The following is a 17,290-nucleotide window of genomic DNA, read 5'->3' as shown; positions in this document are numbered from 1 at the left end:
TTACCAAAATTAGTTTGAGAAGCACCGGTCTAGACTGTATCTTATCTGTTGCATTTAAAAAATTTGAAAAGCTTTATTTTTACTTTCAAGATTTTTCATATCTGCTTGTTCTTGTTACATTTGCTTTTTCTTAAAGATTTCAGCCCTACTTTAAAAGAGGTTTTAATTTTATTTTCTCTTTAAGTATCTAATATTAATATATTAGATATTTTAATATATATTAAATATTATATATAATTTATATTATATATTATTTATTTATTATTTATATTATATATAAATAATATATATTAAATATATATAAATTAGATAATATTAATATATATTAATTTTAAGGTACTTTCTCAGACTTTTGATAAAGGTAATTTGATTTGAATTTGTAAATTCATGATCTGCTTGTTGATTTTTAAAAAAATTCTTAGCATTAGATATTTTGGAAAATTGTTTTCAAGTCTTATTTTGAGTAGAAAATTTCCTGTGTGCTTGCTTTTTATTTTGTATGTGTTTGTTCATTCTTTCTCAATGAATGTTTTTCTGTCTTTGAGTTTTGTAGTTGTATCCCTTCAACTTCCCTAGCTACTGATCCAGAATCAGGTCCTAGAAGTACATCTGGGATCCTCCACCACCGTGGATAATGGGATTATGAAGATCTTATCAAACAAATACACAGCTTGGTTCAACTCCTGATTTTATGCTTTTTGTGTCTTCTTGGGTCAGCATACTACTAAAACCACAGCAGATTATTTCAAGTGACACCAGTGGTCCTGACTTCAAGCAGATGTGACTAACTTTTCTAGCCCTTCTATCTCCCATCCATGAAGAACACTTCTGAACTTTTCTATCCCAGGGGAACCAAATGCCTGGTCCCAAACACCTACTCCTGAATGCGGGGCCAAACTGGCCTCTCTGCTTTCTGTTCTGCTTATCATTTTAGGTTTTGTTCTATTTTGAAAATGGGCAGTGTTGTGTGTCTGGAATTCCTATTTCATACCATCATCGCTATGACAAGAACAAGCAAAATTCAACCAAATTCTGAATCAATAGATCCATTTTGACAAGAAGTCTTCATTGTTTCTCATTGCAAATGTTTTATTAGGAAAGTAAAAGGTCAACTTTCATAGGCCAGCATTTAATATGTTTTTAATATTTCTTTAGTCATACAGATACTGTCACTAGTGCTACCTGATTCAGAGTTTCATTATTTGGTCTGTGATGATTAATTTAAATATTAAAAAAAAACTTACACCAGACAATGAAATTAAATGCACTAAAGCCTGACCCCAAATTCTATTTCACAACAGGCTCTCACACTCTCAATGACTAAAATAATGTAATATGAAAAAAGCCATGGCATCACAGGAATTTGTTATCTTAATTCCTCTTAGTCACATCAGAAAAGTAGCAATATATATCCTCCCTTTTTATGATTAAATTTGCTTTCAGTTGTTACTAATCTTTCCTTACTGACATGTATCATCATTTTTTCCCCAACATTTTTCTGCCTATTTTCATGCTGTGATATGAAGTTTGTGGTGCATGTCAAAACCTAAAGTTGCTTAAAATAGAGTTGGATAGCTAGAATTTTTCTGTGAATGAGTTATATTGCTACTAAAATGATATTTTCCTTTTTAAATATTAGCCAGTCTCAAGGTGATACATTCATTATCTTTGTTTTATGATCTACAAGATAGCTTTGCCTGGTAAAGTCTCTCAAATATATTTCTTATCTACCTTTCAGTACACTTCAGAATACTTCAGTGATTCTGTGTATTAAGTATATTCAGAATAGTTCAGTGGTTCTCCTTTTCACGTGGAGACCTCATAGCCCCTGCGCTTGCTGACCTCCTATTACCCCATTTTCTCACCCTTCCCTCCCCTCAACCAGTCCTCCAACTCTATCACCATTTCACCCTGGTTTTTCTTCACAAGCCCATCTCAGCCTTGTCCCACTCCAGCAGAGGCTCTTTCAGGTTCTTACCCTTCTCTTTGCTCTTCTCTGAGTTTGTTCTTGTTATAATGTAATTTAACCTTGACTCTGATTCTATAGGGTGATTCACATCCTTGGACTTCCATTGCCCTTTTTTCAATCATGCTGTTTCCCCCTTCTATGAGCTTTTAATTATATTTCCTTTTATATTCTTGTGTTAATTTCACCAGGATTAACTGCATGCATGCTTGACTTATTAGAGCCAAATATTTTTAAAATTGCCTTTATCATTTGCTTTTATCAATAACTCCCTTTATTCTTCCACCTTTTCTGTTATCGTTTTCATGTATTTCATTTCTTCATTGATTATAATTTGCACAATAGAACATTATCATTGTTTTATGTTATAAATACTTGTTTGATTTACACATGCATTTGAATTCTTTATTAATCTTATTCTTTGTAAATGTTTTACCCTTTCCTTTGGGATTGTTTATCTTTGCCTGGAGAATTCTCTTTATTATTTATGTCTTAGGCTGTTGCCTGGTGATGCTTTTTCTTAGTTTTTCTTTTTTTTTGTATGACAAAATGTCACTATTTTCTCTTTACTTTTGTAGGGTATTTTTGCTAACTCTATAATTCTAGACTATGAGCTAACTTTCTTTCAGAGCGTAAGAGATCCTGTTCATTGTGTTCTGCCCTCCAGTATTTCTGTTGAGAAAATGACCATCAGCAATATTGTTGCTCCTTTAACAGTAACGTGTCTCTATATTATGCCTACTTTTAAGATGTTCACCTTATCCGTTGATCAGTTTTTAAGGTGATGAACCAGCAGCATCTTTCCTGAATCTGTGACATAATTTTTTTTTTTAACTGATTTTGGAAAATTCTTTGTCAATATCTCTCCCCAAATTGCTTCTTCCCCATTATCTCTATCCTCAACTTCTGGGCCCTCAATCACATGTATGTTAAACTGTTCTACTTTCTCCTCTATTGGGGTCACCAAAGTACAGTTCCAGGACTAAGATGTGCTCACCACATCTGTTTCTAAATGAAGGTTGTTGGAAGACAGCCACACCCATGTGTTTATGTGTTGTCTATGCTGCTTTTAGGCTACAACTGAGGAGCTGAGTAGTTGTGACAAAATAAAACCTAAAAAGAAAAATTTGACAAACCCTGTCTCCTAATACTGTTTAGCATATTTGTGGGTGTTTTCTACTTTTTTTTTTTTTTGCTTTTGTGCCCTCCAGTCTGGATATATTGGCCTATCTTTCAGTACACTAATCCTCTGATCTTTTCTGCTGTGTCTAATCTATTGCTGAATCCATCTATTGAGTTCTTAGATTCATTTATTATATTTTTCAGCTTGGGAATTTCCATGTAATTCTTTTTTATATATTTTTGATTTCTGATAAAATGTTCCATTTTGTAATTTTTGTTGAACATATTAATCACAATCATTTTAAATTTCATATATTGTAAGTCAATATCTGGTATTATAATATGTATGAAACTATTTCTATTTTCTGTTTTTTCTCTTGGCTTTCATTTATTCTGCTTTGACTCAAGGCAGTTTTTCTTCAAATGCAGATAATGGTAGTTGGAAAAGTGTAGAGATACTCAGACTGGTTAAAATGATCTTCATTGACAGAGAAGTTTCTGCTTGGTGGAAAAGATTACTTCAATCCAGAATGGCATTAAGCTGGTTGGAAACTGGTCTTCAGACTTCTGTTAGAGTTGGTCCATTTTTAGGTAATCCTTATCTTATAGTGTAGTTCTTCCAAATGTCCTAGTTTGGTGCCTGGGGTATATACCCTTTCCTTCTTTGTGTATACTGAAATGAATGTGTTGTCTCCTCAACTTCATGAAATTTCCAGTAGTACTGCTCAGCCTCGCATTCTTTCAGCAGCCACTTTCTGATCAGGTTTTCAGTCTATCCAACTATTGACAAATTATCATAGAAGACAAGGCTGCATAATATTAGCTGTCTCCAATGAGCATCCTTTTCCTCTGTGACCCTTGTCTGCTTAAGTCCTATTTGACTTAGTAGGTTTCTGGTGGCTTCTAGTAGATTTTTTTCATATATGTGTAAATATTGTGACCAGCTTTTCTAGACATTCTTGGAAGGGTGGAGAGACGGTCTGTAGCAAAGCACTATTGCTCTCAATGAGCGAATTCCTATTATTTTTAATGCCGTTTTCCTCTGTCGCTTATTTCAGTGGATTTGGAACATTAGATTTCTGTCTTTGGCCACCTCTTCTGGAAGAAAATCACATTAGGGTAGGTTTTTTCCCTCTGTGACTCTGTTTTGTATTGTTTGCCTGTGGGGGACATCTGTTCTGGAAAGAAGCCACACCACAGTTTGTTGATTTGTTTTAGCCTTAAAGGAATTCCTGTTGCCTGATTTTGTTTGTTTTGGCTACCTGCCCCACGGCCTGCCTTTACCTTGCCAAATTAGGGATTTTATATACAGTTCTTCTGAGATGCCTCCATTTATTTCTCCAACATCCCCCTTTCCATATTTGGGGGAGTTTCGAGTCATTTAGGTTTCCCTCCTTCTACATTGAACCATGAACTCTATATCATGAAGCAAGTCCTCAGAGTTCATGGCACCCATATACCATTTTCCCCCACTTCCACTGGTCATACAGCTTTCTCTCTGATACCCGCATAGCTTTCTTCTCGACATACTGTAGATCCTTTGCTCAAATGTTGGTTTCTAAGTGAAGCTCTGCCTGATAACTTCATTTAAAATAGCAAGTGTTCTTCCCACAGACAACCAATCCCCTACTCTATTTATGATAATACTTATCATCATCTGGCTTGCTATAAATTTATCTACCCATTTATTATCTATCTACCTCTCCTCTTCCCAATTGTTATATCACTAGTACCTGGAAGGTTGTCAGGCACATAGTAGATGCTCATTAAATATTTGCTGAATGAATGAAGGGTAACATCTGAAAAATTAAATGCATATATTTCAAACTACTATATTTTAAACAATCAGTGAGAAAAATCAATTAATTTCAGGGATCACTGTCCTTCCTGGTCTGATGTTCAGTGTCTTGAAAACTGTTGTTTCATATAGTTTTCCATTTTATGATTGTTCCAGGTGGGAGATTAAGTTGATTGCCTATTACTTCATCTGGGTCATAAGAAGGATTCCATGCTTTATTATTTATTTATTATTTGTTTCTCTTCATACAAATATGAGCTCCCCTTTTTTTTTTTGTGGTTAACACTTGAAATACATTTACTAATTAAGACAACCACTTTTACTTTTATTTGCACTTATTTTCTGCGGCATTTATTCCCGGGCCATAAGTTTTTGTTTCTTCAGTTTCTTCTGGGATATCTTTTTCTTCTGTGCAACCTCCTCTTCTGGTTTAGGAACAACCTGTTCTTTTTCAGTAAGGATCATCTCAATGTGGCAGGGAGAGCTCATGTAGGGGTTGATCCGACCGTGAGCTCTGTAAGTCCTGCGCCGCATCTTGGGGGCTTTGTTCACTTGGATGTGCTCAATGACCAGAGAATCTACATCTAAGCCCTTAAGCTCAGCATTACTCTCTACAAATATGAGCTCCATGAAGGTAGAGGATTTTGCTGTTTGATTTCATGCTGATTCCTTAGGACCTGGAACAGCGCCCACATATAGCAGAGACACCATAAATATTTGTTGGATGATAAATGTTTATTTATTTATTTATTTATTTTTTCCCTTTATTTATTTATTTATTTTTTCAGTGGGTTTTGTCATACATTGATATGAATCAGCCATAGATTTACACGTATTCCCCATCCCCATCCCCCCTCCCACCTCCCTCTCCACCCGATTCCTCTGGGTCTTGCCAGTGCACCAGGCCCGAGCACTTGTCTCATGCATCCCACCTGGGCTGGTGATCTGTTTCACCATAGATAATATACATGCTGTTCTTTTGAAACATCCCACCCTCACCTTCTCCCACAGAGTTCAAAAGTCTGTTCTGTACTTCTGTGTCTCTTTTCCTGTTTTGCATATAGAACATTTCTTATTTCTTCCATGTCTGTGAAATTAAATATAGGTTAATATTCAATATATTTCTGACTGTATCACAAATATGACATTTTTATGACTTTTCTATAGTCTTATTCTTCCATCAAGATCTGTCACAAATGACTTGTTTTCATATATATTCTCTGTAACCTATTTTGTGTAATGTCCAGTTATCTGGCCACTGGTAAGATTTTTCTTTGGTACAGCCCTGAGCATATGACAGATTTATGTACTGAATCTAATTTGCATGTGAATATATTAATCTTATGTGACAGCAATGGCTTTAATCTTGTAACCCTCTTTCTCCTGGGCTAGGTGATTAGAAAGGGAATTAAGGAGACTTTATTTCCATCATATTGCCAGGACTAAATTGAATGGGACTTGCCAGTATCTTAGAGCCATCACTGTGAAATCTTTGCACGGAGGGATTTATGTTAAAAAACCTAAAATGGAAGAGAGAGCAATCGTTATTTTGGTACTAAAAAACAGTGTGAAATTCCTTACTGCTACTGGATACTTAGTTTATATAGTTGAACCTGAAATATAAAATGTAACAGTCACCTCACTTATGAAGTCTGTAAGAGTCAGTTGTAATCTCTTCATTTGGAAACTTCATTCAACATGTTAGTACAAGTCCATTTAGACAGCATTATTATATCACCGTCCTGTAGCCACACTAGATGAGTAAGCGGCACTCCAATTGTCAAGGCTTCAGTTTTACTGCTAGAAACTATATAAGTATAAAACTAAGAATCAGGAAACCTTCAACACATACTAAATTTATAGACATTTCCCACATGAATGTTGATTTTGAAAAAAAAAACACAATAATTTAGGTAATTCATTAAATCAGTGCTTACCTACATACAAGAGTTATGTTTGCTGAAGGACTCTTCTGGATCCTGTGCAAGACAAAATAGATCGCTTTGAAAGGGAACACGCTACTTTGGAACATTAGACATATGCTTTGGGGTTTGGGAGACATGAAGCTTGGCAAGTTACTTCATAACTCAGGCCTGGAGCTGCCTCTTTAAATGCGTGGCTAGTCCTTATTTTTAGATAACATATTGCTTTTTCAGAAAATAAATTTTAGGTTTCATTCTTTTTCGGATGCTGAGCTCTGGTTTCATGATGTTGATTATGAAATGGGTGACCTTAAAATTGTCTTCTGCATGTTGCCTAAGCCAGGATGCCAGCTGGATAACAGGAGGGTTGTGATTGCCTGGTGGTGAGGTGGTGAGGGTAGGCCTGGTGGTGCCTGGTAGTGGAAAATGGGAAACTAAGACCCTCCCTGATGCAAGAGAAGATGTAGACTGCAAAGATGGTCTGATCCTGACATTTACACCTGCAGGGGACAGCATACACACACTCTGGAGTCTACTGGTAGGGAGCACATCCTCCTGATGCATTATTGGCTATTTTGCCCAGCTTTCAGTAAAGCATTTCATTTTTTTAGGGTTCTTATCTAGGTAATGAAGGATTCTTAGGCATTTGATGATAGTGTATTAAGCATTTATACTACTTAAATTACTTCTAGATAACAAAAATCTTTGTTTAGAGACAATAAGGTCTTAAGACATTGTCTGGAGTATATCCATTTTATATGAGAATAAGGTAAAATAAATTGCCCAAGACTATAGAGTTTATAAAGAACATGGAGTTTATTCATGTACATTGTCCCACTTAGTCTTCTTAGCATCTCTGTGAGGCAAACAGTGAAGTTGGCCTAATTAGCATTTTACTGGAGAGAATATTTTGTTTCACATATTTCATTGCCTAGCATGAGGGGCAAAATCAGTTCTTAAATCCAGAGCTTTCAACTCTCGCTGCAGTACTCTGTGGCCTGGCTTGTACCCATATGCAGGATGTTAATAAATACTGGCCTATCTAAGCTTCCTACTGTTGTTACTAAGCCATTACTTTCCTTTCCTTGAATGAAACTTGATGCATCAACTCACAAGATGTTTGTACTGTTGCCCCATATCTCTTGTTACTGTAATCAACAAACTCACTCTTATCAACAAGCCAAACCAACAAATAATTATTGGAAAATTACTGTTTTCTTTCCTATCCTAATTTCTATTATCATTCTTTGTAAATGAAGTATCCATACAGATGGCACTACTGTCATCTCATTTGTTCTTGACCTTTAACCCTTCAACTTTTTAACCTGTTCTGACCACATACTGGATATTAGTTAACAGTAGGAAGTCTCTGAAATTTCATGATGAGATTGGGTGCATTCAAGGTGGTATTGCTGTAGACAGAAATCTCTGAAATCTTAGAGGGAGAGTGATGCCAGACAAGAATGGAAAGTGCAGGTGCAAGATGATCAAGGTCAGCATAGGTCATGTTACCGATTTTGGACTTATCCATAATGCGATAGAAAGTCATTAAGCTGTTTTAAGTAGCAAAATTATAAAGTCAGATTTGCATTTTGAAAAAATCACATTGCTGTCTGGAGAACAAATTGGAGAGATACAAGAGGGAATTCAGAAACCCAATTGGGGAGTTATTAAAACCGATGCTAGTAGTTTGGATTTGGGTGATGATGGTGGGACTGGAGAGATTTTTAGATGATAGAATCAACAGGACATGGTCATTGGTTAAATACAGGACTTGAGATAGAGAAAAGAATTAATAGAAACATGAGTATTAGGGCTTAAGATACCACAGTTGATTGTGGAACCATTTACTGAGCTGAAGGGACTGGGAAAGGTTGTGTTGGGGTAAGGGTGAGGGACAGATGGAAAAGATAGTAAATTTAGGATTTGGTATATTGAGTTGTGGTAATTTGGAAAAATCTGAGTCCTGCAGTGGTTAAGGCACATGAGACTGTTGTTCAGAAGAGATGACGAGAAGAAAAGGAGAACCAAGAAGATACTGCATCTCAGATGCTGAGGGTGGAGCAAGTGGATGTGGTAGAATGAGCCCAGCTGTGAAGTACAGATCCATTGGGTGTTGCAACGTGGAAGACAGGGATGTTTTAGTTTGAGTTCTTTCAATAGACTGGTGGAGGTGGAATCGAGAATTAAGTGGGTTGAGGAATGAAGGTAATATGAGAAAATGGAGGTAGTGATTGCAAATATATTTTTTTAAGAAGTCAATAATGTAAGTATTAATACAAAACCTGAAGCCTTAAAACTGCTCCTTTCATTTCCTGGATAAAATCAGTCACCAAAAACTGGCTGTTTTAACTTTTTTCAGATGTATCCCCACCATCTCCAACAGACTCCCTTCACCCAGGCTCTCTTAATTTTTACATGGGTCTCTTTACTTTGACCCCTCCTTTAGTACATAGTTCAACAGCCACCAGAATGATCTTTATAAAATTCAGATACTACTCAAAACTCTTGTATGTCTCCACTAACCCTGACTGATGACTATTTATCTGTCTCTCTAGCCTGATCCCATGCCACCCCTGACATACCCCATGTTCTAGCTACAGCACACTACATAAGCTTTCTTACTTAGAGTATTCTGCTTGCTTGGCACATGCTGTTTATTTCTGAGAATGCCTTTTAATCCTTCCCTTTCCACATCACTGGGCAGATTCCCCCCTCATTCATCAAAATTCAGCTCAGATTTCACCTCCTCCAGGAAGCCTTCTTGGCTTAACCCCACAATCTACATTAGATGCTGCCAATGCACATGGTGTGCTCATCACTTTTAATAAGAACTCTTTGCTTATTTGGATTTCATGAGTTTACCTCCAGGACCTTGTACAGAATTAAGACTCATTGGTATCAGCATACTGATTGATCAGCACGTTGATATGTGCTGAAAGAATAAACATATGCTTTGGAGACAAAGGTAAAGCAATGCAGATGACTTATCACTCACCCTCCGCCCTGCTCATCTTATTAATTTATGCATTTACTTGTCTAGTTTTAAATTCAGGTGAATTGAAAGACAGGATAATTGGTCTTTATGTATCAGATAAATAAATTAGTGTTTCCAGGAATACTGATACGTGCATTCCAAAGTAATTTTTATGAGGAGTGAAAATACAGGTTTCATCTTGGGCAGAGTTTGTAAATCAATTAAGGTAAGATCCAAAAGTAAGTATGAGGATTTTTATTCTCTGCTGTCTTTTTTTCATAAATGTTGAAGATTTTTCTAGACATTTATATTTTAAAATCCTATTAAAACAATGAGGCTTGGCAATTAGTTCTGTCCAGGATTAATTTCATGCAGGAATATACATCTGTAGGTTTAATTTTACGGATATATACATACACACATACCTAGCTTAGTGGTTCCTTTGTAATTAAATAGATTATGTAGGCAATGTGAGGACTCGTGAATACGTCTCCAGTTGTTACCATGGAAACAGAATTTTTAGAGTTGCTCTGTAGAATGGTGTGATGCTGATTAAAGAGTTTAAGCACTTCATTTTAAAATTAGTCGAAAGAGTCAGCTAGGAAGAAGCTTCATCTTGCTGGGTGGGTGGGGCCACCCATGCCAGGGGGCCACCCATGCCAGGCTGCCACAGCCATGATCTAAGGAGGTCAGAAGGTGATTTATGACCTGGTGGCTCTGGTGATCCTTGCCAAAAGGTTACTAGTTATGAACTTAGCAGTTGAGAAATGCAATTATGTAGTGCTCTGCAGCTGTGAGTGCTCTGCTCAAAAGGCTCAAGGAGGATAATATCTTGGCATTTTACATCCTGACATGAACTTCATAACCATTAAGAGCAAATGCTTGGGAAATTAATGGCTGTTGGATCTTTATTAACTTGCAGTGAAATATAATATTGCTTTCATTAAACTGTATCAGTGAAAAATTATGGTGAAAAAAATGTAATCTGAATGACAGTAAAGCTGTGAGAAAGCCTAGGGCTGCTTATTTGATTACCATGGCAACTGTGATAATACACGTGCACACATGCACATGCACACACACACACACACACACACACACACACACACACACCCCATCAGTGTTTTCTGGTTAGAAAATTTCAAAGTATAAATATATTTGCTAACTAATTTCAAATTCATACTTTTTAAAGGAAGGTGTTATTTTTAACCTTCCTCTAAAACTGAAATTTTAGACTTTTCTTACGAAGACAGATGCAAAGTGACTGCAGGACAATTAGAATTCAAAATAGTCTGAAAAACTTTTCTGTAGCCGATTCCCACCCCCTTACCTCTGAAAACCTTCCCTTTGCTCTCTTCAGTTTCTTAAGAATATAGCAGTGTGTAATTTATGAAAATTGCCATATTTGTTGCTATGAATCAAAGAAGTGATACTTGACAAACCATTTAAAGAGAAGCTAATTCTTCATAGTTTTCATCTTCACAGTTTGTCATAGTTTTATTTTCATGGCTTTAAGGATCCTGAAAACCGTGTTTCACAGAACGTCCCGGGGTACAAGTGTATAATACCCATTTCTTCAAACATGGGTGGAAAGGTCAAATCAATCAGGATTTTTTTCTATCTAATATTTCACTGCTGAACCAAGCTGTCTGTCAAAAAACAAACAAAATGATATACATATGAGTATTTATAAGTGAATATAGACCGAATACATTCATGCTGAGGCCTTTGCCAGCGGTAGGGTAGGTTGAACTGCATACAGCTGGAAATATACTGAGCTGAATCCATGCATTTATTTAAACTGTTTATGTAGATACTACTATTTCTGTGGTGCGTGGCAGTCATGCCAAGTGGAAGCAGTCTTGCATACAGACACAATTCATATGCACACACATTCCTTTACTCCATGACCCCATGAATGATGAAAACTATGGTTCTTGTGTTGAAATGAAAAATGTTTTGGTTCTAAGATCTTTCAATCACATGTACTTTATGGTTGATTGATTAATTTTAATGATGAGAAAAAAATTTTAAAAATCTATAGTTTCTCTTTTTTTTTTTTTGCCTTACTCTGCTCAAGAGCTTGATGTTTTCTAATTAGAGATCAATAAAAGCATTGATTTTAATCTTCTTTGAATAAATGAAAAAGAGCTACTCCTTATTTTTGTCCTACCTTTAATCTGCATTTATTGTCACTAGAAATTTTATTTTGCAAATCCTTTTCCAGTGGGAAGCACCTGCTTGTTTCAAGATAATTTGTTTCATTTTCTCCTCTTCCTCCTCCAGGTCTCCCTATCTCCCATTTCATCAACCTCAACAGCACCCGGTTTCAAATGTCAAGGTAGGGACATGCTTCCTGCAGGTGTCTCTGGCCACACCTTAGGTAGTATCTTTTCTTAGAGCAGAGGAGATTTCCATTATCTTCATGGGAAGTTCACGTTTAAGAATATGTGAATACAATACGCTTATCAACTAGCTCTTTCCACCGAAAGCAGAGCCAGGCTGCATTCTCAGTTTATTTTGTGTGGCTTTTACCAAAAAACTTATTTGAGCCTCAATTTAATGATTTAATATCTAGTAGTGACACTAATATTCATTGACCTGGGTTGTTGATACAGTTGGACACAGATATATATGTGCCTGATTAAACAAATACTTGTTTCTATCTTTATAGTTTTTTGAGTTCTTTTTCTTTGTTTCTGTAATCAAACAGTATAGCCCTTATTTTTTTCCCATGCTAAGATTCCAGTAAATGTAGGTACAGTAGACTTGGCATGGCAGCTCAAGCCAGATAGCATCTATTTTTTTATGCACTGCTCTGCTTCGTGATTAGTATCTTGTCTCAAAGCCACATAGCTATTCTCTAATTCTAGACATCCCTGTCCTTTGAAGGGAGAGAGAGGAGGGAGATGCAAAAAAGTAGCATCTAGTTGCATCTGTCCCCCATTATTTACATGTTTTTATTTTGAGAGAAATTCAAGCCCACCAAATAGTTGCAAGTACAGTACAAAAATCTTATTTTCCCTCAGAACCATTGTAGAGTAAGTTGCTAATATGATGCCCAACCACCCTTGAAAACTTTAGTATGTATTTCCTACAAAGAGGACTTCGTTCTACATACCCAGTACCTGACCATCAAAAAAATTAATGCTGATACATTACTACCATCTAATTGTCAGACTCCATTAGAGTTTACCAGTTGTACCAACAACATTCTTTATAGCTCAAGGGCCCAGTCCAACATCACATACTATATTGAGTTGTCATGCCTTGTAAGTCTCCTCCAGTGTGGAGCGGTTCCTCAGTCTGTCCTTGAGTTTTATGATGCTGGCATTTTTGAAGATTACAGGCCTGTTATTTTGTAGAAGAGCTCTCAATTTGACTTTGATGTTTCCTTATGATTAGATTCAGGTTATACATTTTTGATAGCAATACCCTGGAAGTGTTTTATGTATTTTTGATCCATTCCATTATAGTGACAGTAGTGATATTCAGGCTGATGAACTTGTTCAGAGTGGTATCTGCCAAGCTTCCCTGCCATGAAGTTACTCTTTTTTCCTTGGCAGTTAGTTTGAGATCATGTACATATCCCACTTATTGTCAAATTTAAATGTATTTATTTATATAAGTGTAGATTTCTATTTAATCCAATGGGCTGTTGTCCATTATTATTATTAGTCAATGCTCAAAGCATCCTATATTTGACTAGTGGAAACCCGTTCAAGTTGGCTTCTGTGTGTGACCTCTGATGTAACCCCATTGTTCTTCGAGCACTTCTCTACTTTTTCTACTTTCTGGAAAAAATAGATGTTCTGAAACTATCTTGTACTTTTCTGCCCAAGCTGTGGCATCGACAGTTTCTCCAACAAACTGTGGTTCTTTTCAATATAAATGTTGTTTAGAAACTTAGATGCGATCATTAAGTGTGCTTTGTTACTTGGAAATGACTGTTCGCAGCATTTCTCAGGGACCAATTAGATAATTGTTGTAGAAAGACTGTGTCCCCGACAAATTCATATTTTGAATACTATCTCCCAGCGTGATGATATTAAGAGGTTGGGTTTTGGGAGGTAAGATTAGATTAGATGGTATCATGAAGATGGAACCTTCATGAAAGGAATTGAAGCCCATATAAAAGTCATGACAGGCTTCGCTGGTGGCTCAGACGGTAAAGAATCTGCCTGCAATGCAGGAGATGCAGGTTCACTCGCTGGGTTGGGATGATCCCATGGAGAAGGAAATGACAATCCACTCCAGTAATCTTGCTTGGAAAGTCCCAAGGACAGAGAAGCCTGGTGGGCTACAGTTCATGGGGTCTCAAAGAGTCAGACATGACTGAGTGACTAACACGTTTCTTTCTGTAAAGGTCATGACAGGATTTGCTTCTTCTCTGTGCTCTCTGCCACATGAAGATACCGCAAGAAATTAGCAGTCAGCAACCTCGAAGTTTCTAACCAGAACATAACCATTCTGGCATCCTGATCTTGGACTTCTGACTTCTAGAACTGTGAGGAATATGATTTCTGTTGTTTATAAGCCACTTAATCTGTGGTACTTCGTTGAAGCAGCCTGACTTGACTGAGATAATAGTACATATATATATGTGTACCTGTGGATATATACATTTATGCACATTTACACATATCTACCTCTGTGTGTGTGTGTGTGTGTGTGTGTATACACCTACACATTCACATCAGTGCTTCCAGTTTCAAACCAAAGCCACAAGATTTATTCTAGTTTTCTTTCTTTCCAAAATTTTAGCCCCCATCTCCAACAGTGAGACACTTGATTCCCATCACGCTTACCATATTTTCTTATGGATCAACCTCCCTGTGTGTAACTAATCTTAGACCATACTGACCCCCCGCTCCACACACACACACAGAAGCTCTCCTAACCCTGTTCATCGTGGATACCCCACATAGGGCCACTCTCCCTCTGACACCCTGTGCCAGCTTGCCCCTCGGGGTGAGTTTCCATCTCCCTCAAAATCTGATATCCTGATTAGGGTCTCCCATGTTCTGCCCTACCTAATAAATTAAACTGTTTTGGAAGGGGAGGAAAGGGAAGCAAAGAGAGGAGAAGAAGAGAAAGGGAACGAGAGCAGGAAGAGGAAGAAGGTGCTTCACTATTTCCGCTGTTTTATTTCTCTGCTTCCCCTCTCAAGAGCTTGCCCTGCTTTGTATTCCTTGCCTGTGTCACAGGCATCTTTTATCTTCATTAATCTTATGTTTTTACAAAATTGAAAGCCTCTGTTTCTCTGCCACTGTTTTTCTTTGATCATGTTTTTTTCTACTCAAATTCTATTCAAATTGTGATTAGTTTGAGAAAACCCTGATAAAGGTGGATGATTCATAATATTTCCCAAGTGCAGCTCATCCTCACCTCCATATTCATTCTCATAAACTTGACCAAATAAGTTAACAGGCCAAAGACTTATAAATAGATTAATTGATTAAAATTATAAAAAGGCATTTTGACTACTCAGAACATGTTTAGGCTACTTAGACTCCTAAATAGAGAGAGCTGAGAGAACACTTGTTTACTCCCTTATAAGAAACTTTTTTGAGTGGGACATGGGCACTATTAGAAAAGTTATTGTGTAGAGACAAATTATCATCACTTTTAGCATAGTCCTGTCGGTTCTGAATATAGTCTGTCTCTAAGACACATTGCATTCATTTAGAGGAAGATCCTCACTGGTAATTTCAAATCAGGGAAATGTGGAAATTTTTACAAGGAAGAATCATTGAATCTGTTGGTAACAAGATAGGAGAGCTTTAGATCAGATTTGAGACAAGGAGGAATAAACTTTGTCCAGAGGCAGCCTGGTTCAAGGAGGTCAGCCACATTCCTTGGGGGTGATGTCGGCCTTCTAGGAACACTCATACCTAGTTGGCCTGTTCTGACAATATTAAAGGAAACCAAAAACAAAACAAAACAAAAAAAGAGAGAGAAGGAAGAAACTTTGAGGTTGGACTGGGATTTAAACGTGATCAGCTAACCCTTGGGTGCTGTTCGTGTTGTGGCAGTGGGAACAAACACGCCCCAGGGCCCGACCTAGGGGAAGAATTGAGGCCACTTGTTCAGTCCTTCAGGCTTTGGTAAAGGTGATCCCTCAGAAACTCTTTGTATACTTTAAGTCACAAAGTTGAGAATTTTGTTTTATAAATGAAGCCACTTCTGTATTATTTCCACGATCATCCACAGATATTTAAATGCAAGAGACGAGCATGTGCACACATTAAAAATGTGAGAATTGAGGGGAAGGAAGATATCCTTCCTCTAGAAACCTGGCAAGCTGGAACCTACCCTAGGGTGTTTGCATGAGCGGCTCTTCAGCCTGAAAGCTGTTCCCCAGAGCTTCTTTCTCCTGACTGACTCCTTGCTGCTCACGCCTCAGATTAAATGCCCCCTCTTCAGTGAAACCTCTCTGATTGCCTAAACTGAAGCCCTTTGCTGTCTCTCTAACATAGCACATTTATATATTTCCACCTTAGCACTTATCACTTTATTATATACTCTTTCATAGTCATTTATTTTCTGTCTACTTCCACCCACTTGACTGTAAGTACCAAGAGAGGGAAGATCTTGACTGTCCCGTTCACTATTATGTTACCAGTATCTCAAATGTCTGGCGTGTCAATATATAATCAATAACTACATTTTTAAAGAACAAATAACAGCAAAGCAAGTGACTAAATAGGTGCATCCTTTTGAGTTGAATCACATCAGACATAAGAGAAAATAGCTAGGATGTAAAATGAGCTAAAGTAGTTGCTTAAACACATCTTAGCAAACTAGTTGTTATAATTTTTCACATTGACCATAACAGGCGGCTCTCTAATTGAACAGGGTTCAGTCAGGAAGGCTCTGTCTGAACAGGCCACCCAAGATGGCTGTTCTGCTTTCTGTACATCTGCTGCTCGACCAGCACCAGCTTCATCTCCATCCTCTCACATGACTGACCTTCCTACATACTTGCACTTGCCGGTGACCCGGCTGGTGACTGTTCTAACCTTTAGAATAGAACACCTCCACCTGACAGCTTTTCAAAGGGGCGGTGAGGAGCGTCCCGGCCAGTTTCCCTGGTAACCCACGAGCCAACCGGTGGTCAATTCCCCCTATAAATGGTAACTGTCCCCCTCCCCGCCAGCAAACGCTGCCGCCATGTTCCGCTCTCTCCGCCCTCTGCTGCACACAGTGGAGTGTCCCTCCAGGATCTTGCTTCAGACGTGTAAGTTTCCCATCCATGAAGCCACTGATGTCTCTTTTGCTGACTCTGGGCTTTATTCCTGGTCTTGAAACTGTGGGGTGCAGCCCAGGGGACCCAGGAAACTCCCGTGAGCACCGAAATGTTGGGAAATAAGGATGAGGAATGGAAAGCTGTGGGGGCGTCCACTAGTGTTTGGGCCCTGCAAGTTCCAGAGGTGATCCCTAAAGTTGCTAGGGAATCCCGGGGTGGCTGTCCACTAGTATGTGGGGCCCTGGGGTGGCTGTCC

At 37.7% G+C, this 17,290-nt stretch overlaps 1 pseudogene; it reads right to left on the bottom strand.

Annotated features, from left to right (window-relative positions):
• LOC122685383 overlaps positions 1 to 17,042 on the bottom strand; it is a 139,010-nt pseudogene extending 121,968 nt beyond the window's left edge.
• Positions 17,043 to 17,290: the final 248 nt, after the last annotated feature.

The sequence above is a fragment of the Cervus elaphus genome, chromosome 28 (assembly GCF_910594005.1).
Source record: "Cervus elaphus chromosome 28, mCerEla1.1, whole genome shotgun sequence".
NCBI classification, from domain to species: domain Eukaryota; kingdom Metazoa; phylum Chordata; class Mammalia; order Artiodactyla; family Cervidae; genus Cervus; species Cervus elaphus.
Note: the sequence above shows the minus strand (reverse complement) of the source record. Positions and strands in the feature narration are given on the sequence as shown.